The sequence below is a fragment of the Arvicanthis niloticus genome, chromosome 20 (genome assembly GCF_011762505.2).
Source record: "Arvicanthis niloticus isolate mArvNil1 chromosome 20, mArvNil1.pat.X, whole genome shotgun sequence".
Lineage (NCBI taxonomy): Eukaryota > Metazoa > Chordata > Mammalia > Rodentia > Muridae > Arvicanthis > Arvicanthis niloticus.
Genome location: NC_047677.1, coordinates 3,785,950 through 3,808,411, shown reverse-complemented (window position 1 = coordinate 3,808,411; position 22,462 = coordinate 3,785,950). Strand labels below are relative to the sequence as shown.

The following is a 22,462-nucleotide window of genomic DNA, read 5'->3' as shown; positions in this document are numbered from 1 at the left end:
TTGTGATTTCCTCAGTTTTTGTTGTTATGTCTCCCTTTTCAGTTCTGATTGTATTAATTTGGATACTGTCTCTGTGCCCTCTTGTTAATCTGGCTAAGGAATTATCTATTTTTGTTGATTTTCTCAAAGAACCAGCTCCTGGTTTTGCTGATATTTGTATAGTTCTTTCTGGTTCTACTTGGTTGATTTCAGCCCTGAGGTTGATTATTTCCTGCTGTCTACTCCTCTTGGCTGTATTTGCTTCTTTTTGTTCTAGAACTTTCAGATGTGTTATCAAGTTGTTAGTGTATGCTCTCTCCAGTTTCTTTATGTAGGCACTTAGAGCTTTGAGTTTTTCTTTTAGCACTGCTTTCATGGAGTCCTACAAGTTTTGGTATGTTGTGTCCTCATTTTCATTGAATTCTAAAAAGTCTTTAATTTCTTTCTTTATTTCTTCCTTGAGCAAGTCATCACTGAGTAGAGCATTGTTCAGTTTCCATGTGCATGTGGGTTTTCCATTGGTTTTATCATTATTAAAGACCAGCCTTAGTCCATGGTGATCTGATAGGATACAAGGGATTATTTCAATCTTTTTGTATGTGTTGAGGCCTGTTTTGTGTCCAATTATATTGTCTATTTTGGAGAATGTACAATGAGGTGCTGAGAAAAAGGTATGTTCTTTTGTTTTAGGATGAAATGTTCTATAGATATCTGTTAAATTCATTTGGTTCATAACTTTTGTTAATTTCTGTGTGTCTCTGTTTAGTTTCTGTTTCCATGATCTGTCCATTGTTGAGAGTGGGTTGTTGAAGTCTCCCACTATTATTGTATAAGGTGCAATGTATGTTTTGAGCTTTAGTAAAGTTTCTTTTATGTATGTGGCTACCCTTGCATTTGGGGTATAGATGTTCAGAATTGAGAGTTCTTCTTGGTAGATTTTTCCTTTGATGAGTATGAAGTGCCCTTCCTCATCTTTTTTGATTACTTTTGGTTAAAAGTAGATTTTATTTGATATTAGATTGGCTACTTCAGCTTGTTACTTGGGACCATTTGCTTAGAAAATTGTTTCCCATCCTTTTACTCTGAGGTAGTGTCAATATTTGTCACTGAAGTGTGTTTCCTGTATGCAGCAAAATTTTTGGTCCTGTTTGTGTATCCAGTTTGATAGTCTACCTCTTTTTATTGGAGAATTGAGTCCATTGATGTTAAGAGATATTAAGGAAAATGATTGTGGCCTCCTGTTATTTTCGTTATTAGAAGTGGAATTATGATTGTGTAGCTATCTTCATTTGGGGTTGTTGAAAGATTAGTTCCTTGCATTTTCTAGGTTGTGTTTTTTTTTCCTTGTGTTGGCTTTTTCCATCTATGATCTTTTGTAGGGCTGGGTTTGTGGAACGATATTGTCCAAATTTGGTTTTGTCATAGAATATCTTTGTTTCTCAATCAATAGTGATTGAGAGTTTTATTGAGTATAGTAGTCTGGACTGGCATTTGTGTTCTCTTAGGGTCTGTATAAGATCAGTTCAGGATCTTCTGGTCTTCATGGTCTCTGGTGAGAAGTCTGGTGTAATTCTTATAGGTCGCCTATATATTTTACTTGACATTTTTTTCTTATTGCTTTTAGTAGTTTTTCTTTGTTTTGTGCATTAGATATTTTGATTATTATGTAACAGGAGGTATTTTTTTTCTGGTCTAGTGTATTTGGCATTCTGTAGGCTTCTTGTATGTTTATGGGCATCTTGTTCTTTAGGTTAGGGAAGTTTTCCTCTATAATTTTGTTGAAGATATTTACTGGCCCCTTAAGTTGGGTATCCTCACTCTCAACTATACCTATTATCCTTAGGTTTGGTCTTCTCACTGTGTCCTGGATTTTCTGGATAATTTGTGTTATTAGATACTGATTGTTTTTAAATATTATTTCGTGATTTACTTAAAGTACTACCTGTACCATTTTCCAAGCATGACTTTGGAGCTACTTGGAGCAGAATGACCTAGAGAAATAGTTAAAACAATGCTTTTTTTCCCCTGAATAACCTACTGACTGCCACTATCATATAGGCTTTTGTAAAATCTAGTTTGCTTGTTTGCACCACCTGATAACTTTAGTGTATAAAGTGATAACAAAACTGACTTGATATCAAAGCTTTTCATGACCTGTCCTGGCTTCAGTCCACCACAGTAACACCTCCTCTCTTTCTCTATCACTGGTGTCAGAATGCTAATTTCACAAAGGTTTATGTAAAACCTTATGCAGAAGTAGATCATCTCTTTACCCTGCCAATTATAAATTTTCAAGTTCTTCCCTCCTTCTTAAACTGTCTTGCAAAAAAGAAAAAACATAGCTTGTTTTAACCTTGTCTTTCAGATGAGTATAGTTTTACCTAACTGTATTTTTTTCTATTCAGAAAATACAACCAGATATGATTTTTTGAAAACCATACAGTAAAGATAATACCCTAACCTGCTTTCTCTTTTCTCTCTCCATTCTTACGGTCAAAATACCTATTTTTCTTGAGATTCTTGAAGCAACCTGACTTCGCATGATTGCAAAAGTAAATCTACTTATACTTTTACTCTTGTAAATAGCAAAACTATTTTCTCCTTCCATTTTGCATTGTGGGAATAAGATTTATTCATCATAAGAGTTAGGCATATTCTTATAATATATTGTACCCAGAATCTGCCTGACATTAATTACAATGCTTCTTTGTCACCCAGCTACATCTGCTGCCTTTTGATCTCACCATAGCAGTGAATGAAGTGTGGCAACATTTGTATGTGTTTAGCTAATTAAATTTTGCTATACAGATCCAGGCAATATGAGCTGCACACATTGATTTATGAATTTATCTGCACATGGAAAATGTGACATTTGCTGTATAAACCCCTAAGGGTTATGAACTAGAATGTCTCTGGGTGAACATTAATGCATAGCTATCGCCTGCAGAAAGTAGCTGTGCAAAATGTCTACCAGGTCATATTTACAGAGTCGAATGGAGTTTTGTTTTTCTTTTCAGCTAGTGATCATGTCACAGGGATAAAATTAAAACGCTATTTGAAATGAACTTTGCCATGTGACATTGCTAAATGTCATGCCATGTGACATTGGAAAACTAGATGAGAAGTTAGAAGTAAACTATCAGGAGTCAGTTTTCTATGTCTGTTATCACTAGTGGAAATACATGATCTTGGGTATATACATTTTCATCTAGGACAATGGTCTTGGTAGTACTTTCCTTGCTGCTAAACACACAACAGTAGGAAATCACAGCTTCCATTAGAGGTTTTTCCTATGTCAGTACAGAAAGAAGATGAATTTCTTTGTTTGCATCTATAGATTAGACATCTTGAAATCTAAACAGCTTACAATGTGTTGTGTTGGCTCAAGGATTTAATCATTACGTAGGGCATTACCTCTTGTTAACAGCAGTAAAAGGCTAGTTTAGTCTTTGATAGAACATATTTGTATCATAACTCAGAGCAGTATGGCTATGCTAATTCTGAAATAAAAATGGTCACGATTAATATATTAATCAATACAAAATGTAGTAGATTTCTGACATAACAAAGTGATCAAAGATACTCCTGTGTGTAGTAATGTCATCACATGACAAGCACACCCTCAGCGTTAAAGTGACATCAACAGATGAGAAATGGATTGCCTAATACCATGTAAAAGCCCATGAACTTTGCTGTTTCCAAAGCCGTTGCCTACTTGTACACATTTATTTACTAAACCCACCAGTATTTTGAAGCATATATTTCTAATGTGCAGCCCTATAGAGAATCTAATGTTTTAGTAATTGTTATGTCCAATCTATATTAAGAAGAGATTGGAGCCCTCAAATATGAGAAAACTGAAATTTTCTAATACTTTTTTCTAGGCAGATGACAGAATAGGATGGATTTTTCATCAGATTTTTATTGACATTAAACTGTTTTATAAAACACATGTAAAAGTCTAATAGTTGCTTCATGTTGGTTTATTTCTTCCTGACAATCATCTTTGTCACATTGTCTTTACACTATGCTTTGTAAAGGTGCTTTTGTTTATGGCTATAGTTACTTCTTTGCCACTGTAAGTATATTTCAATCTAGTTCCTAAACATCGTAGTTATTCAATAATTTCCACAATTACACACACACACATACACACATACACACATACACACATACACACACACACACACACACTGCTTTAACAGATTTTGACACATTTGCATGATGCAAAGCATATATATAAAATTCTAAATGAAATGCCTCTGGTCTGCATTTTGTTGGAACTTCCTCGGGCTTTACAGAATAATGAGAATAAGTTGTCTCCACTATGAACAGCACATTCAATTGCAGAGTGTCATATGCAATCTTCACAGCTGTTCTGGTAAGGGCATTCTAGACTAAAGTATCTGTCTGTCTCTTTTCCAATTGGACTCACTGTCAGAGACTGTTAGAATCTCATTCATCCTGTGGGCATTCTCAGACCGGAGATCTTATGTTGGGATGCTAATAGCTGCATAAGCACAGATACCCAGAGGAAGAAGAAAGGGAAGAAGAATGGTTATTTGTGAAAGTTTAATTAGATGAGTATGAACAAGGCTAAAAGCCTGGTGTCGGAGCCAACATTAATACAATGATATGTTTTTATTAACTTAGAAATATTTTTTGAGAAGCTGAAAGTCATTTAAATTTAGACACCTTAACTATTTGACCTTACTCATTTCTGTTTTGTAAAATAGTGGGTAAAATAGCATCAGATACAAAGGTTTATAAAAATATGATACTTTATTAAAGTTTTTAAAATATATTTATGCATATGATTTCTGAATTATGTTTATTTTACATAGAATGTCATGTTATGATGGGAAATATTATAACTTTAATTTTTATATCATGCTTTCTGATTTCTTTGCCACTTGTAAAGGATAATTGTTTTTTTAATTTCATAAATTATTTTAATTTTCCAATGCTTTAGAAAAATGTTGCAAGTTTTAGCTCTTATTATTATGTTGCTATGTCTTGTGATTATATTTCTAGGACTGAACAGTTTATTAATCTGGAAGCAGAAAGATAGCTAATGAGAAAACAAGATGAAATACTAAGAAGCTACATGGGTCTGGTAGGCAAGCTGATTGTAAGAACTTCATGGCTAACATCAGCATCAATGGAAGACTTGGAGTTTTATGGGAAGAGTGAGATACAGTGTAAGTTCACACCAGAGAAATCTGTTTTTGACTGGATTTATGCTGAAATCAACCCTATTTCCTGAAGCCACATAAATCTTAAGAGGGCAGACCAAGAGTCACAAGGAAAAGAAGCTCACAGAAGAAAAGAAAGAAAGAAAGAAAGAAAGAAAGAAAGAAAGAAAGAAAGAAAGAAAGAAAGGAGGAAAGGAGGGAGGGAGACAGAGAGGGAGGCAGGAAAGAAGCAAGAAAGAAAGAGAAAAAGAAAAAAGAAAAAAAGAAAGAAGAAAGAAAAAAATCTAACCCAGTGCCAGTCAGTCAGTTGTAAGCTGAGGGAATGAAGCTGAGAAGAAACCTTGGTTACAGATCACAGAAGCCGACATGGCTTTGTAAAAGTAGGCTCTTAGAGAACAGGCATGTCTCAACGAGATTCTGGGAACACAATTCATGTACGATAGGCAGCCAGCAAAACAAAAACCAGGTACAGGACCTTTATGGGGTTTGTTCAAGATATATTGTCCAGACAGATAATTACTCAGAGAGAAATAAAGCAAAGGCATCACCCAGAGCCATGGCTGGACGAATTACATAGCAAGATGGTTTTATGTTAATGGCCGTGATAAATTTCTGCAGATAGCAAACTGAATTTGCCCGGAAACTGAGACAGAGCTGTGTGAGGCAAAGGTGGGAGAGCTGGGACATTTTTATAAAAGTCTCAAATTTCCTAAAGTGAGAAATGGATATGAACGAGCTGCCACTGTGAACCTGCTTACCTGTGCAAAAGCCACATTTTATCCGGCTCTGTGCGTGCGATTGTTTCCTTATCCTTTCCCATGGTAAAGGCTGCTTGATGACCATCAGCATGAAGAGCAAACATCTCTTCCTGAGGAGCCAATGCCCAAAATTAGTACTTAGGAAAAACAAAACAAACCACTTATTCTGAAAGTGAATGAGACCTAGATAAGTAGTATTTACTGTTTTCCCTCATCACTAACTGTCTAGATGCCTTATTTATGACTTAAAAGACTGTATTTAAATCCCCTGCACAATAATTGTACTCCAGCCTATAAAGAGAACATCTTCTGGGTTGTATGGGTGCATGACCTGTCAATTAAAAAGGTCTATGGCCTATGGCTTAGGCAGGAAAGAGAAAGAGGGACATCAGAAGAAAAGAAGAATTCTGGGAGAGGAGACAGAGTGATTCACCAGGAAGATGTGAAGAGTTGTCACATGGTACCTGAGCACAGGTAACCAACCATGTGGCACAATGTAGGCCAGAAGAAAATGGGATATTTTAAGTTATATCTAGTCACAGAAAACTAGCCATATAAGGTGCTTGTAAATATTTGTTGAGTCTGAGTCTTATTTCTGGGAGCACGAGGCTGGGAGAAAGAACCAGAGCCAAACTTCAACACCAAGCCTTTCCTGATCACATGGGTCTGAATTCCCATCCTGTTTTTTACTCATGTATATTTGTAATGATTCTAGTGTAGAAGTGTTGCATGTCACTTGTACCAATATCTTAAATAATGTTCTTCTCTTTTCTCAGATGCCCATGGACAGAGTCCAGATCCTGAGGGATGGTGCAAGGAAGCAGGTATGTATCGGAATCATCACATGAATAGAAGTCACCTTTTGATCTACACATCTTCTGTAGTCTCTGTGTGAGCAAGATAGAAAGTTCCCTTTTTCTTTTGCACATTTGCATATGCCTGGATGATTGGGCACCACTAACTACACTGGATTCTCGATCAACACATAAATTTCAACCCCAGGAAGCCATTCTTGACTTCCTACTGTGTTCTCTAGAGAGCAAACTCTTCTGTCATCAGGACTCATTAGGACCACTCTCACTTCATTCAGTGTTATCGACTTCTGTTGAGTAGCCTAATATGGTACTTGTGAGTATGTTATAGATTTCTAGTTGATTTCCTTTATTTCATGGTTCGGTGTTAATTTTTGCATTATTTATTACTTTGTAATATTTAACTCATGATTGTTCTATTAATATTTTATTTCTTTGAGTAAAATAATAATCATCAACTTAACAAGTATACTTCATTATATTTATTATAACTTTTTGTGGAGTATATGTATATAAATAGATACAGAAATATCTCTATATCCATCTTGTACAAATATATATCTAAAAAAATAAATATTAATGCTAACAATACGATTGTTATATATTTCCAGCTGTAATTGGCATGTTTTATATAACCAAAACCAACATTCCTTTCTCTGGCGATAATTTAATGTGATTTTAGATAATTGTTGGGGTCCACACTAGCCCCACGTTCAGGCGGCCAAAATAAATGTTGCAGCCCAGGCAAATTGTTGAGGCCTGGGTCGACCCACGTTTGGGCGGCCAGTGTATCCTGGCCCAAGCTGCTGCTTCGGTCTGTAGGTCGGGGTTCAGCAAGAGCGAGGGTGAGGGCAGATTCTACCTAATGTCTGATGTGTATGAATCTCTCTCTATAGTCTGTCTTCTGATCTGTTCTGTCTCTGCCTTTTATATGTCTCACTTCTAAGCCACGCCTCTAAGTTACACCTTTAATCATGCCCTTAGGTCTTGTCTCTAACTCTGATCTCTATACTTCTAAGTCATACTCTTAAGTCACACACCTTTAATCTCACACACCTTTAATCTCACGCATCTTTAATCTCAAGGTATCTAAACCAAGATTATCGGAGTGTGCTCAGCTGTTGTAGGCTATTGTAATCCAAGTCTCATGTCAGGGTATATGGCTCAAGATGGCTGCAAAGCTGATAGCCGCTTTCTTCTAAAAGTTGGCCCCCAACAGATAATGTTCCTCTCTTGGTTTTGGTAAGAATTAAAAGCAAGATATGTAAACAAAGATAGTCTTTAGAATCCTAATGTAAGGTTACTTGAAGTCTTTTATTTATTTTTGGGGGGTATGTCATTTAAAATTCACCTTAGCCCTGAGGAGCTAGTGTTTTATAAGAGTCTTTCTAAAGTTCTGTGGGAGATTAGGAAGCAGAATGCTAAGTATAGTAGTTACAGCCTTCAAGAATTTGACATCTCTGGCCTCTGTCTCAAATTTCTTCTCAATTAGGATGGAGAAACTTCCACTTAGAAAGCTCTTCCAACTTCACACTTTTTCTTATAACAACAAGTTGTATATTTTTCAAAAAGACCCAATGTGTGTGTGTGTGTGTGTGTGTGTGTGTGTGTATGTGTGTGTGTGTCTGTACACATGTGCATGCATGCATATGTGTGTGTGTGTGTGTGTGTTATTAGATAAAAGCAAAAGATGGCAAATGCTTGCTATATATCTAACAAGAGAGGCAATTAGACACTGATGTTGGACAGGTATCCAAAGGACACAGTGAGAATTCATCTTTGTATGTCCCTAATCCTCAACTCCCTGTTATGAATCATGAACCATAAGTGACTATGTATATCCCTTTAACATCAAGGACCATGCTCCTACAGAAACAAAGCAATTGTATACTCACAAATGTTATTGGCAATTGATAGAAGAAATGACCACATAAAACCAATTTTTATTCTTTGTGTAATTGCTTCTAAGGATATTGCAGGCATCCTTTACAGAGAAATCAATGCCATAAATTTCTTTAACATTTAGGAAAAACACATTTCTCTCTAAAGATAATGAAACTTGGATAACTTATATTTTTAGTTCTTGGCTGCTCTTATGCTCAAGACATATTATTTCTATGTGATAAACTATGAGACTATATTTTTCAATGCTGAACATAAAACATAAGGTCCTGCAATGATAGGTAGCCTTAGTGACATCATCAGCCACACATATTTACATTTTTCTGTGTATAACAGATAATGTTAATAATATTAAACTTTTGTGCAGATACAAAAACCATTTTAAATATTTTAATGTATTTATTGAAATTTTCATATATATAATATATATATATAATGTATCTAGATCATATATACCTTAAATCTCCTCTACTTCTCCTAGACATACCCAAAATACATTCTTTTCACAATTATGAGTTCCCCTGCCTCTTCTATTTTGAACAAAATATCCAATTGGTGGTGATCATGTTTCTGACTGTGGATACATCTACTGGAGCTTGGGCAACTGAGTAGTGGCCCCAACCTTACAAAAAATTGACTCTCTTTTCCCCAGTTGTTGTAATAAATGACTCTTCAGCAAGTGTTTAAGTTTTATAAGTTCCTTCTGCATTCACACGAGACTCTTGAATGGCTTGATCTTCACAGGTCTTAAGCTAAATAACAACTAGTGGGGATTCATTTTTCCAAACATACAAAGACCCTCTGTTGTCCAGAAGATAACATTCACAGCACTGTTCCCTGTACTCTGGCTCCTACATTCTCTCTGCCCCTCTTCTACTTATTCTGTTTTTATTTGTTAGCTGAACACTATAGTTTTCAGATAATATACTCTGATTATTGTTTCTCCTTTCCTAACCACTCACACAGATTTCCTGCTCATTCATTCATGCCCACTTCTCTCTCTCTTTAGAAAACAAATGGACAAATAAATCAAAACAAAAAATGGCAAAAAGAAAAATGCAAGAAATATATGTGTACAAAAATTCAAAATGCATAAAAACACCAAATAAAAAAACTGTTTAATATACCAGGAAAACTCCAGTAAAACAAACAAACAAAAATGTTTGTTTCACATTGTCCATCTACTGCTCGGCATAATGGTAGACCTTAAATATGGGTCCATATACTCAATATGACTAAATTAGAGAGAACTGTTTTTCCCTTTGCATGCAGATATCTATTGAAGGTAGCTTCTTGGGTAGTAATGGGGGCTTTTGTACACTCCGCTCTCTTAGTGCTGGCTCTGTATCTAACTTGACCATATATAAACATTGTACATGATGCAAGCTTCTGTGAGTTCATATATGCATGAATCTTTTTGTGTTTAGAGGACAATGTTTTCTTGGAGTCATCCATCCCCCTCTGACTCTTAGAATCTTTCTACCTCTTGTTCTTCAAAGATCTCTGAGTCCTGAGAGGCATACTTTGATGATTATATCTCAGTTAGGACTGAGTGTTTCAAAGTCTGTCACTTATAGCACATTGTCTGGGTGTGGGCCTCTCTACTTTGTTCCCATCTCTTGTCCAAGGAAGCCTCTCTGGTAATGAATGAAAAAGACTGATATTTGTGTAGAGCAGAATGTTGTTAGGAATCACTTTTATTGCCATGCTTCTTTAGCAGAAAAATTGTGTTTGATTTTTTCCTTAGGTCCGTGGCCTATTTAGCCTCATGTTCTTGGCCACATCAATTGTATCAGGCATGGGTTCTACATCATGGTGTGGCCTTTAAATGAAACCAGTTAATGACTGCTTACTTCTACAATGTTTGTCCCACAGTTGCACCAAAATATCATGCAGGCATGCCACCCTGTAGACCTCAGGTTTATAGCTGTCTTGTTGGTTTCTATCTTTCCTCTGTTATGGTGTGGTGCAGATTTCAGTACTATGAATACTGGTCAGTAACAGTGGATCCTGTAACTATGCACAAGCTCAACTTCTCCCATATATGATGATGCAATATGTAAGTGTTGTCTTCAGAAATAGGATCTTAAATCAATTTGTGGTGGGTAACCAATAGCCTTTGTAATAGCCTAGGTTGTTTAGAGGAATGAGGAATAATTGTTTAAATAAAAATGGTCTCCATATCTCATATACATATGCTTAATTAATTACCAGGGAATAGAAATGTTTGGAAAGTATTTGGAGGTATGGCCTTGTTTGAAGTAGTGTATCAACTGGGAATGGGTTTCAAAGTTTCGAAAGCCTAGGCCAAACCTAAATCTCTTTACCTGTGGATCAGGATATAAACTCTCCACTCTTGTTTTAGAGCTATACCTGTCAGCTACCCATCATGATATCATAAACTAACCCTCTGAAACTGTAAATAAGCATTGGATTAAATTCTTTATTTTATAAAGAAATTATATTTCTTTACAGTAACAAAACAGTGACTAAGATGGGGATGGTGCAGTGAGCTTCCATGCAGTCCTCTTGGTTAAATGCTCAACTAGATTGAATCCATTCTTGCCACAGGAAGTTTCACATGGCTGTGAAAGATGTCTATATGGGGCATCATCTCCCACAGTATTTTGAAACTCTATTAGGACTGCCTTCATGTAAGTAGATATTTTAAAAAGTTTCTATAGTAATAGTAGTAGTAGGTTTCCACATGACTCCTCAAATAGACCTTAGTGTTAGGTGTCCTTCCCCATGTTTCATCTCTTATCTCTCTCTTCCTTCTCTGTTTAATCTTCCTGTTCATCCCACTTCCCAGTAATCCCATAAGTATATATTCTATTTCCCATTCCGTTGGACAGTCTCCTCTCTCCCACAGTCCTTTATTCTTATCGACCTCTGTGCTTACATGGGTGTGTGAGTGACTACAAAAGGGTTAAAACCTAACATCCACAGGTAAAAACATACACATAGTATTTGTACTTTTTTGTGGAGAGAGACTAGGTTGTCTCATTCAGGAAGACTTTCGTAGCTCTAGCCATTTACTTTAAAATTTCATAATTTCATTCTTTCAAACAGCTGAATAAACCTGCTACCTCTTCTGGGATGTTCCCTGGTCCTTGTTTGTGTGGTAGATACAGATGTCCCATTGATGGTTAAGTGCTGCACAATCACTTATTCTCATCCACAGAGAATAGGGATGTTTTTTCCTGGTTTATATATATATACAGTTTTATGCAACAGAATTTTAAGTATTACATAAAATAATTTTAATTTTTGAGTACATTAAAAATTTAGATAAAGAATGAAATATATATGTAATTATATATTATAAAATGAATTAAACAGACTTATTATATCTAAATATTATTTTCAGTAAAAATCCCCAAAGTAAGTTTATATTGTTTTAGTTTCAATCATATAGCACATAAACAAAAAATTTAATATTTTAAGTTTACTTCAACTAGTTCAATTTTTATATGTTATAAATAAATCATCTTTCAAGCAATTTCTATATACCTAAATATTGAACCAGCTTCAACTTCTTATCAAACAAAATGTAGAATTGAGTATTTGAGCCAATCATTTTGTGTGTATGATTATTTCTTCAGACATACTATAAGTGAAGTAGCTAAGCCTCAAACTAAGGCTTCTTGGGGTTCCTTTTAAAGATGAGAAACCATTTCACTTAAAGACATAATTTGTATTTCATAGATTAATGTCTAAAGATAGCAGCTCCAATAATTTTGAACAACTTTATCACTATTTATTTTTAATTTCTTGTCTCTTAGCTGAAGAACTGTATAAACCCTGTGCTTGCTGTTTCAGTCTCTGAGCTCATATGTGCCTTACCTAGTTGGTTCAGAGGACCTTGTTCTCCTGGTGTCTTCCATCCCCTCTGGCTCCTACAATATTTCTGCCTTCACTTTTGCTGGATTCCCTGAACTCTACAGGGGAGGGATTTGATAGAGACCTTCCATATAGATTATCTTTTTAAATAACGTCTATGTGTGGATCTCTATATCTGTTACTATCTGCTGCCAGATAAAATCTTTCTGTTGGTGACCGAAAAAGGCACTGATCTATAAGTATAACAGAGTATCATTAGGAGTCACAGATCTTGAGGTAATAACCAAACAATATTTGATTTGACTAAACGCCTAGTCCATGAGACAAAGCACATACATGATACTACTTGGTTAACCAAGAACCAGAGACTAGATATCTGAGAGACCTAGGTAAAATCAAACACTACTTCTCTAAAAGAAATATCAATTAAATATTATGCTAGTTTTCATGTTTTTGCATACAGAAGTTGAAAATAGTATATACATTGGGTTTTCTTTTAAGAACTCTATGATTTTGGTGTGATATATCCACAGCACTCTCTAGGTGAGTATGATTCTTTACATAGAACCATAACTCTATTTACTTTTTTACTTTTAATCAGTTAAGATGATATAGTATAAGAATGACCTCATACTATTTTTTTTTTTTTTTTGGTTTTTCAAGACAGGGTTTCTCTGTGTAGCCCTGGCTGTCCTGGAACTCACTCTGTAGACCAGGCTGGCCTCGAACTCAGAAATCCACCTGCCTCTGCCTCGCAAGTGCTGAGATTAAAGGCGTGCGCCACCACCGCCCGGCGACCTCATACTATTATTCTTAAGCATGTGTTAACTGACCTGAGTCCTTACTCTAATAATGGAAGCATGGTATACTTAGCTAAAACAAAATAATGGGTATCTGAAATAAGATACAATAAGTATTAGTTTTGCAATCCTTTAAGCATTTTATAAATCTTGGTGATTAATTTTGTTTAGAGAAATTTGTTGTTTTAATTTGAAATAATTTGAAGCTGCCAAGGCTTGATGCCTGGGGCTTGAGGGTGGTAACATCTGCAATCCATGCTTAGTATGCATATTAGTACATTTAAAAAAGGATCTCTAATTTCCTCTAGGGTATTTTTGATTGCAGTATCTCTTTCCTTAAGGAAAAAACAGTTCTTGCCTACTAAGGGAAACCTTGCTTTTCATGCAAGGCTCTTTGGGGATATAAAATAAAGAAACTTAGATATTAAAATTAATCAATATACTTGAAAAACTTAGTCTCTTGGAGATTTCTCTAAAAGAAGCCTCCTAGTCATGAAAATATGATTAGAAAAGACACTAATTACTTTGATCAACATTCTTGATTAAATTTGAAATGAATCATATCTAGTCTTCAAACCTCATGGCTCTAATATTTTTACTTTCAATACTATGAAAAGCAGAATGGATAGAGCTTAACACTAAGGATGTTATACAAATGAAAACAGATAAAAAATAGTAATTATAAATATAGAATTTTTCTGAATATACTGAAAAATTTGAGAATATAGATGTTTTAAATATAAACAAAGTAGAGTGTTTCACTGTCAGAATGTAAATATAGTTTCCAGAATTTAGATTATTGTTGTTTTTGTTTTCTTTTGTGGTATGTATGTCTTGGTCAAAGCCAAGCGTGGTTACATAGCATTATCACAGTCTGCCTTCTGGTTCTGAAAACATAGTGCCACAAACTAGGTACATTATGAGATGGAATGGAGGTAGGTAGGTAGAGAGGGAGGGAGAGAAAGCAGGGGATGGATGAAGAGAGATTGTTTTCAGGTGGCAACAGCATACCAATGTTGACCCCTTTTATAGTGTACATATGTGCATGTGAGCACACTGTATACATGTGTGCCCATGGGTTTTTGGAGGCCAGAGGACAGCCTCAGATGTTACTCAGGAAATACCTTTCATGGTGATCTTATTAGGACCATTTTACAGCAGTGCATGGCCACGATCTACTGCAACATTTAGTCACAGAGGATGCATTCTGATGATTGCATGTGATTCTACTCACTCCACAAGTATCTAACACTTAAATACCATGCTTTGATAAGTATTCTTCCTTCTTATTGTCTTAGAGTGCAGATGAAACTTCTATATGAGTTTTGAAACAGCGAATCATTTATAAAGCATAGCATGAATATGCTTGTGTAGCTGGTCATAAGACATGCCATAAAAGCACAAGCAGCAACCATTTGGAATAGTCACTGGCAGGACACCTAGCAGACTCAATCAAGCTTCCAGAAATTACTTCTATTTCATGATTTGAGGCTTTGTTATTTATGGGAATCTTATTTTCTTTAGGAGACAGAGTAAGTTGAGAAATAACTTTCACCTTTTTTTTCTTTATTTCTTTTCTTTAAATAGGGCCTAACTGTGTAGAGAACAGGACTTCTTAGGAATGGCCACCCCCAACCACAGGTTCTGTTGTGCTCAGATGGCAGACATTTTCCACAATGCTGTGATAAAAATAGGTATTCAGAAGAGAGGGGTGTGAACAATGTGCTGGATAGTTTTATATCAACTTCACACAAGTTAGTGTCATTTGAGAGACAGGAATCTCATCTGAAAAAATGCCTCTATAAGACAGGGCTTTATGCAGGCCTGTAGGGCATTTTCTTGAGAAGTGACTCATGTGGGAAAACCCAGTTAATTGTGGGTAAAATCATTCCTGGGCTGTTGATCCTGGGTTCTCTAAGAAAGCAGGAAGCAATGGGATCCAAACTCATAAGCAGCACTCCTCCATGGCCTCTGAATCACTACTTTCTCCTGGTTCCTGCCCTGTTTGAGTTCCTACCCTGACTTTCTTCAGTTATGGAGACTATGATGCCAATGTCTAACCAAATTAATCCTTTCCTCCCCAACTTACTTTTGGTCATAGTGTTTAATTATAGCAGTACTGTCCCTGACTAAAACAAACAGGGTACCTCTTTAGAATATTTTTCAGTATGTAATATAATTTCAGCTGTGGTTGACATCCAGAGAGGGCAAGTAAAGGCAGAAAACAAAATGAAGAAGAAGAAGAAGAAGAAGAAGAAGAAGAAGAAGAAGAAGAAGAAGAAGAAGAAGAAGAAGAAGAAGAAGAAGAAGAAGAAGAAGAAGGATAAGGAGGAGAGGAGGAGGAAGAGGAAGAGGAGGAGGAGAAAAAGGAAGAGAAGGAAAAGGAGGAGAAAAAAATGCACACCTTCAAATTCCATATTCTCAGACATGTATGTTACAAAAAGGTTCCAAATGCAGCTTGGAGCCAGATTGTTGATATGTCCTAGAGACACTGATCTTTCTCTCAGACCTCCAGTTGATGATGAAATCAGGACCACCCACAATGAGGAGAGTCTGTATTACTTAAAGTCTGTTGCTTTAGAAATTTTAATTTACAAATTCATTGTGAAAATTTTATGTTCCTGCTCAGTTTCTAGGAAGGAGTCTATTCTCTAGTTTTTATACTAAAACATACAATTCTATGAATTGATTTAGATAAAGTATAGACACAGGCAAGAATGAGCATGCAATTTAATCCACTAGACTTTTGTTTTATAATTTCTGGATGTCATTTAAAAATATATTATAGGTGAGAATAATAATTCTGCGTGGGATTCTGAAATAGTCTCTTGTTAGGCTGGATATTATTAGGTAGACAAAAATATAATAAACTAGTAAGAATGTATTTTCTTCTGAAGTTATTACTCAGATTAAGGGCAAGGGAAAAATAAAGTTCTATTAGTCAAGTATTACCTAAAGAATGATTTCATTGTTATTTGAATATTTAAATTTTTTATTTTTAAGTTTTTCATACAATATATTTTGGTCACATTCTTTCTCTTCCTTTAGGTCCTCCCTACCTTCCCTATGCTACCCACCTAACTTCATGTTCTTTCACTATTATAAAACAAAATGAAACAAAACAACAAGCGACAATAACAAAAAGAAAACCAGCACCAACAAGGTACACAAACACATATAAAACAAAACAAATTTTAAAAAACCCTCAAAAGACAAACAAAGCAAACAAACAAACCATAAAAAAAAACAAAATCAGGAATCCATTTTTGGTTGGCCCACTCTTCTTGAGCATGCAGCTTGTCTAGGGCGTGATGAAATCACTTGGTGTCAAGCATTGAAAATAACTATTTTTTTCTTACCCAGCAGCTATGAATTACAAATAGCTACTTGGTTAGGGATGGGACTTCCCCTCCTCCATGCTGGGGTTCTGTATAGCTTGAATTTATGTAGGTCATGTACAAGCAGTCATGGCTTCTCTGGGTTCCTATGTTCACCATCCCTGCTGTACCTGGAAAACTCTGCTTCCTTGGAGTAGTTCACTTCTGCCCCCTTGTAATCTTCCACATAGACTTACAAGCCTTGAGTAGAGGAGTGTGCTACAAACATCACATTCAAGACTGAGTGCTCTGTCATGTTTCCTTCAATACCACTTAGCAAGACATTTTAATATTCATTTTCAAACTGACCTAACTACTTAAGTATTACTGTGATGATTATAGTGTTTATCTCTTTATGTAACAAACTTACCTATTGAACCACAGACTGAAAGTTAACAATTCATGACTCAGTTGCAAAGGGTGTCTAATTTTTGTTTGACAATTTTCTACTTGTGAAAAATTTCAGCTCCTACTATCCTCTCACCTCTTCTGCTCTTGCTCTTCTCCTTCTCCCCAACCAGTCCCTTCTTGCCCTCATAGTCTTATGCATATAGACAACACTGCAATGTGTGCTTGAATGCTATACCTATGTCATAGTCACAAGACAGGGCTGTACTGCACATCTCCCAATCCTCTGGATCATACAAGACTTTGAGAAATACTTAGGACTGTAGTAAATGAAAACCTCAGTAATTACAAATAGTTTTGAAAATGAGTATTCAAATCTAATTTCAGATTTTTCCCAAGTTGATGATTTTATTTGAAAAAAAAAAGTTTTAAAATTGTAGTTACTTCAATTGCAAAAAAGATGACCATTCATATTATATGAGCAAGGATAATTGTGATGGGTAATGAATAGCTAAACATTAAATGATATGTAGTCAACACTTTGGATAAATTCATAGCATAAATTTGCATGTTAGGGCAAGGACTTCCCTTATAAACAAGAACTTCTCTTTCTGTTCTTCATGAGTACCTAATTGATGAAAGGCTAAATTGTGGTGATTGATGATTTTCTTTGCTATGCAGATGTCATGTTACTTGCACAAAAAGTTAAGGAATTTATTTTGATTTCTCCATTAAAAAGTCCTAGGTGTGATCAAATTGCTTTAAAATACAATACCACCACCACAAAAGGACTTGCATATTTTTGTTCTGCTCTGTCATAGGAAAATCTAATGAGGCCTTTTGTGTGTTTCCTATCATAGGAAAGCAACCTTCTTCTTAAATTTAGAAAACTGGCTGGTAAAGTCCTTGAGCAGCATTCAAGTGGGTTATTTGACTTGTGGCTCTACTATTTACAAGACAGGGAAAGTTTAGAGATTTCTAGACATTTATACACCGGAAAATACATTTCATCCATTTTTATAGTCAATATCAGACATTCAACATCCTTCATGGAAACCCCAGTTCCTTAAGCTAAACTTACAGAAATTCTTTACATGTTGTCTAGAAAAACATATATATGTGTTGAGATTCGAGACAGGGTATTTTTCATCCTGAAAACTTATGTCTTCTTTTGTTTTATGGTATTCTATAGCAAAACTCATATTGTAAGACAAATCCTATCATATGTGCTATAACTTTCATGGCAGAAATGGAGAAAAAGTAGGAATAAAAATAAATTCATGATGACTTTAAAAAGCAAGAATTGTAAATAGATGTGAGTACATCAAAACTATTTCTTGAATTACATGGATTCTAAAAAAACTTTCAACTTCTATAACTGAGTTGTGACAATGTGTTTAGAAGAGGTATTGTAAATAATAATGTAATCAAAGTATGAAAAGTCTGGGGCATGAAGTAGACTAAGCTAGCACCTGAATCAAGATTGTTATCGAAACTCACTTCTAGAACAGATAAAACAGAGTACAACAGTCAAGTAGTTGCTATGGCAAAGATTTTATACCAGCCTGGAAGTGCACAATGAAACAGCTGTTCAAGGGGAAGCAATTGGAATGTAGGCATGCAGACAAACTAGATTTCCTCTCATTTTCTCCACAATCTGAGAAGTAGTTTCCACTCTGCCCTATGGAATTCTGTTTAAAAGGTTTAAAATAACTAACAATCTGATCAAGAATGCGTCTATGGTTTGCTTCTTGTTTTTATATTTGTCAGGAAGGTTATTGTTAGGCCGCCAGAAATCAGCAGTGCACAGGAAAACGTACACACACACACACACACACACACACACACACACTCATCCATAAAATAATGTGACTTGTTCCATATCCATATTCTTTGTCACTTAAAATTTAGTAAGAGAATTAAAATCAATCATGGGTGGCATAATCTAAACTAGAAATACAGAAGGCCAATTTGAAAAGTTTATGGAGAACTCAGATGAACAAGCTATGGATTTGAAAATAAAACAGACAATGGAATAAAAATAAGCCAGATGTGTTTGAAAATGGATCCGAGAGTGTAAAGCACAATTATTCTTAGAATTAATTAAAGCAGTCTTACAGTTCTATGGTCATTGACATAATCAGGAAATTAGTATTCTGCAGTAATTGTTCTATAAGTATGCATACTGGAAAAACACCAATAAAGAGGTTTAATGTTCTATTCAAACAATAAATATTAGAAAAGGAAGCTGTGACTTTTTCAGGGCAACGTTTTCTCGGTAACAAGGAATGTGTCCTTTGAAAAATCTCTAGTTACAAAAGCAAGACTGGGAGAGAACCTCTCAGTTAGAAAGTAACCAACTCTTATTTCTTATAAAAAGTTTTAACTAAAAATGTCGTCCAGCTAACAGGTTAATCAGGAAAATTATCAAAAGAGAATATATTAGGTAACAGACATCAGAGAGATACAGCATAACACGTAATGTAAGTGATTATAAAGCCAGTGCTGGAGAGTTAGTTCACGGGTGTGAAACACTGGCTGTTCTTTCAGAAAACCCTGGATTGATTCCTTGCACTTACATGTCATTTAACTACTAGTTATAACTTCAGTTCTAGGGAATTGATCCAATTCCCTTTTCTACGTCTACAGGAACTAGGAACACATATGATGGCTGATAATCCCATAAAACAATAAACTAAACCAAACTAAAAGATAATCATAAGAAAGGTAGAAAATGAAAATGATTATTAACAAATTATAAGTTAATCAAATTATTATTATTAAAATAGTTATTTGATTAAAATCATTTATAATTAAAATTATGCTATCAGTTGAACTTTGTGATTAATTACAAGAATTATTTAATAAATTTTATAAATACATAAGCTAGCTAAACTTCCTCTTAAGCATAATAAAAAAACTTACAAATGTTTTTTTAATTATTTTACAGAAACTTCTCACTCCTTGACAACCAAAATTCTAATATCTACTATGATTCTTTTGGTATTTTTTTATTTCGTGAGATTTCTGCATGAAATTACATTTTACTTTATTGCTGAGTAGTAACTCACTATATTATTATCATACATTATTTTATCCATCTTTCTTAATGATGGATATTTTGTCTAACCTTCTTTTTTGTTTATAAAGGATGATTTTACAGGAATTGAGCAATGTCTGAGTTCATAACATATTGCTACATAAGTCTTATGACCTAAATTCAAATCCACAATACTAATTTAAAAGTGAGAGTTTATCCTGGATAAAGTCTCACTTCTTGAGTGACTGATACAAGAAGATCCCTGGGGCTTATGGGATACCCAGTTTATCCAATTCATGAGTCCCAGATTCAGAGAAAGACTCTGTCTCAAAATTTAATGTGGGGAGAATTTGACAAGGACAAGATACAGATTTGACATAGGCATTTGCTATATTGGCTCCCATGCACGGATGCATGTATATGAAACTGAATAACTTATAATGGAGGTAAATGCACCTTGTCTCCTGGCTCTATAGAGTAAACTATTCAAAGTCATGACATGAGGACATGGGGCCACATCATCACAAATCAGGAGTCAGAAGGGGAAGGAAGAATGTGCAGAAAAGGCAAAATCTAAAGGTTGACAATTTAAAACTGTGTTTTCATGGCAACTATTCTATTTGCACAAAGGGAAACTGGTTTCTTAAAGGTTCTACCATTCCACAAAGCTGAATTGCTAAGAAAATATCAATGCAAGTCGTATCACAGGCAGACCAGATCTAAACCACAGTAGGAAAATACTGTGATTTCTCTTTTATGAAACACCAGGAATATAAATTCTCATATATAATATAGATGCACACTTCATTTTATAGTTTAAACAAAATGCTAGATTTATACCATGCTTAATTGGTTTTGACTTCAGTGTGTTTGAAAATTTTACTTGTTCAACATCCTCAGCAAATGTTGATAATGTAGATTGTTTTGTTTTAAATCCCAGCCCTCCTGCAGGAATTAAATTGCTATCTCATCAAGGTCTTTAGTGTACCTCTCCCAGTAACTACTGAATCTGAATTATAAATATGCACTTTCATTTTGCGTAGCTGTGCTACTTTTGTAAATTAAACTACAAAAAAAAAATACTCATTAAAGTGACACTGGAAAATTGGCATAGATTTGAGAAGTAGCGGATGGTCCTTTGTATTTGTTTTATATCCATTTTGAGAAATATATATGATTACTTTTCCCATCTAGTTTTTATTTCCATTGTAGCACAATAGAGCTAGTTACATTCCTGAAATGAAGACATGGCTATGGATTAAATACGGAGACAATGGGTCCAAATTCTACTTTAAAAAAAAAAAAAAAAAAAGAGTTTTGCTGTGAGATTGTGTCTTCTAATGCAGTCAGAAGCAACACTCATAAAAGTCTTACCAATATGACTACCCAAGCATGAGCTCATCAAAATGACATCAAATCACATGATCAAGTGGATGGGGGAAAAGCCCATAAGGCTTTAAGCCTTCACAAAGCACTCTAAGCCAATGAGGAATGGTGGGAGAGGACGGCATGGTCTTCAAAAGGAAAGAACACACCAACTGGTTGTCCAGTGTCAAATAGTCAGCCCTGAAAATGTACATACTAGTACACCATATGAACTGGGAAGGTGACATTTAGGAATATACAGGCATATGCATATATACATGCAATAGCAATTAACTGAAGAAGAGTTCATAAATTTGAAGGAGGAAGTAGAATATATAGAAAGGTTTAGAGGTAAAAAATGGAAGGAAATTGTAATTATGTTATAAGATCAAAAAATTAAAGTAGATTATGGGATTATTGAAGGTGAATTTCATCTTAATACTACGTAAGAGGTTTCTATGACAACCATGTTCTAAGACCTCTTAAGTCAGAATAACTGATATTTTAAAACAAAACTGAAAAAATATGCTTTATGTTCAATGTGTAAAGCTTTTTGTGAGTTTTTTCCTTATAAAAATGAAATTTGAAAGGCAGCATCAGGTGTAAGTAGTGAGCTTTTTATACCCTGAATGGCCTTTTAAAACCTCTTCTCGTTACCATTTAGTGGTCAAGTGCCACAGCACCTCCAGTGAAGTCTGTGTGACAAGAGTAAATCTTGGATGCTAACTCCTGAGGCAAGTGCTTCAAAGGAAGCCTGTCTCCTGGAGAGCCCTGTGGCAGCCCCTGAAAAGGATGAGTTCCAGATTTGTTCTTGCTACTACTGGGGGAGGGTTCTATGCCATATCTTTTGTATTACTAATCTTTTCTTGGAAATATTGAGTTTGGAGAACAGGGTATGATTAAAGGGTTTATAAAATTGGACACTGCAGATTTGGCCACATAAGAGGCTTTAGTAAATTCACAGCAAGACAGAGTTCAGATGAGTTCATTAGGGATACTCATTACAAGTGTATAAAACGACAGCTGTTTCAGTGTCATATGCA

The 22,462-nt window shown here is 35.1% G+C and overlaps 1 long non-coding RNA gene across 2 annotated transcripts in view; it reads left to right on the top strand.

Moving 5' to 3' along the window:
• The window catches only part of LOC143435168 (uncharacterized), a 195,732-nt gene that overhangs the window by 103,830 nt on the left and 69,440 nt on the right, over positions 1-22,462 (top strand). For both annotated transcript variants that reach the window (XR_013105227.1, XR_013105226.1), the window contains exons 3-4: positions 5,014-5,180; positions 6,709-6,756. This is a non-coding gene — a long non-coding RNA (uncharacterized LOC143435168). The remainder of the gene's footprint in view (positions 1-5,013; positions 5,181-6,708; positions 6,757-22,462) is intronic.